This window comes from Sinocyclocheilus grahami, unplaced genomic scaffold, assembly GCF_001515645.1.
Source record: "Sinocyclocheilus grahami isolate Dianchi unplaced genomic scaffold, SAMN03320097.WGS_v1.1 scaffold948.1, whole genome shotgun sequence".
Taxonomy (NCBI): domain Eukaryota; kingdom Metazoa; phylum Chordata; class Actinopteri; order Cypriniformes; family Cyprinidae; genus Sinocyclocheilus; species Sinocyclocheilus grahami.
Window position 1 is genome coordinate 254,538 of NW_015506127.1, and position 2,500 is coordinate 257,037.

The 2,500-nt window shown below is 38.4% G+C and overlaps 1 protein-coding gene across 1 annotated transcript in view; it reads right to left on the minus strand.

Moving 5' to 3' along the window:
• LOC107564582 (neurexin-2-like) overlaps positions 1-2,500 on the minus strand; it is a gene marked incomplete at its 3' end in the record, with an annotated part of 375,377 nt that overhangs the window by 243,063 nt on the left and 129,814 nt on the right. The window lies entirely within an intron of this gene.

Consider the following 2,500-nt stretch of genomic DNA (forward strand, 5'->3'; position numbering starts at 1 on the left):
TAGTAGGGAGTGTTTAGTAGGGAGTGTTCAGTAAGCAGTGTTCAGTAGGCAGTGTTCAGTAGGCAGTGTTCAGTAAGCAGTCTTCAGTAGGCAGTGTTCAGTATGCAGTGTTCAGTAGCAGTCTTCAGTAGGCAGTGTTCGGTATGTTGTGTTCGGTATGCAGTCATCAGTTTAAAGTGTTCAATATGCAGTGTTCAGTAGGCAGCAGTCTTCAGTAGGCAGTGTTCGGTATGTAGTGTTCGGTATGCAGTCATCAGTTTAAAGTGTTCAATATGCAGTGTTCAGTAGGCAGTCTTCAGTAGGCAGTGTTCGGGATGTAGTGTTCGGTATGCAGTCATCAGTTTAAAGTGTTCAATATGCAGTGTTCAGTAGGCAGTCTTCAGTAGGCAGTGTTCGGGATGTAGTGTTCGGTATGCAGTCATCAGTTTAAAGTGTTCAATATGCAGTGTTCAGTAGGCAGTCTTCAGTAGGCAGTGTTCGGGATGTAGTGTTCGGTATGCAGTCATCAGTTTAAAGTGTTCAATATGCAGTGTTCAGTATGTAGTGTTCAGTATGTAGTGTTCAGATCTCTGTCTAGCTGTGGCTAGTTCCACATTGAAAGCATGAAGACTGTCTTTATAAATGCTATAGTGGATTTTAAGTTTTGTCTTCCGCCACGTCCGCTCAGCTTTTCTGCATTGTCTTTTCATACTCTGTACTGCTGTTTTCTCCAAGCTGATTTCTGTCTGCCAGACTTCTTACTGACTTTTATGTTTTATGTATGATGTAGTGTTCAATATGCAGTGTTCAGTATGTAGTGTGCTAGTATTCAATTTGATTCTCCACAGACTCCAGTGTCTTTTCCAACAAAACATGCCATTAATTAAACCCAAGATCCACTGATTTATCCACTCGTTCCTCTGTTCTCTAACGAGAGATTTCCATAACGATAAACATCCAAACAAGCTATGTGTGTGTGTGTGTGTGTGTGTGTTGCTCATTGTTAGCGGCAGACTGAACAGATTACAGATTTGCTCTTTAGCAGTTCTACATTTATTACACATTCATCTGATCTGATATCTGATCTTATGGCTGTTTGAGAAAATATTATTATTATTATTATTATTACTATACTTATAAGTGGTCTTTGATGGCTTTAAGTAAAGTAGCATAAGAAAGATGGCAAGATATGAGACTTATAATACATTGTAACTTAAGTGGATGCAACATGTTCACTGTGTGTTATAAATCATCATACTCTTAAAAGCTATAACCACAAATAAGTAAATATTATAATACATTCAAACTGTTCTTATGAATATTCATAAGATGATATCACATATTATAAGGGTTTTTATAATGCATTATGCATTCATTATAATGCCTTAAGAATACCCTTATAATGTATTATAAATATGGGCTTCATAGAAAGTGTTACCAATATTTTTAATGTGCGTGAATAAATCCAACCAACCACCCCTATAGATTTCAGTTTCACTTTCCATGATCTGTGACCGAGAGAGGAGCATCTTGGCGGCAGGGGTTTAAAACTTCAACAAGACTCAAATTGACACAGGCAGAGTGAAAGACTGGATGTTTTTGATCAGGTAGGGTACAAGTGATTTCAAAACATTTCAGCCGGTTCTAATTTGATTTTTGCATGCTGTGAACAAATAGACGCCAATCCCGTGGGTGCTCGGGAATGGCTCGGCACCCACGTACAAACTCGAGATATTATTCACTATCACATTGGCGAAACTGATCTGGCAACTATCCAAAGCATACTTGAGTCCAGTGCAAGCTTGCGAATCCTCTCATTATAACAAAACGTAATGAGATCACGATGAAGACGAGGGACAGCTTTTTAGTGATAATAAAGGCAGTGCTCTTTGAGTGCTCTCTAGGCTATATAGCCTATAATCCATTCAGAATTTGTATAGAACTTTTATTTTTTGGCCACAAACACGCAGCAAAGTTTCAGGAATGACATCTGCATATTTATGCGGGATTGACACTCGAAAGAACAATGGATGGGACAAAAATAGGCTATACACGAAAATGTATGTGCATTGAAGAGCACACTTTCTGAAGCACCCTCCGGATTTAATTCTGGAACCGGGTCTGGATGAAACTAGCTGTGTTTGAGCAGTTTTCACAGCAGCTCATATTTAGGCATTCACATGGAGTTATGTGGCAGTATAGGCTATGCTTCCCAGTCTGAAAAATTAGCAGGATATTTGTGAATTTCCTCCGTGAAAATCTCTATACAGTTAGAGTAAACATGCACACGGGCTTCATCAAATACTCCTTGCATTTGTTGATTTCATCTTATGTGTGGATTATTTGGTTTTATTTAGTGCAAATCTCTGGTTTCATCAGCTCTGATTAGTAATAAACAACATTATATGCGGCTGGCTATTGTTAACTATATTTTAATAGAAACATAAAACATTATTTACCCCGTTTGTATCTGCGAGGCATCCATTACACATTTTACCCTGTGTGTTAACGTCAGTAGTTA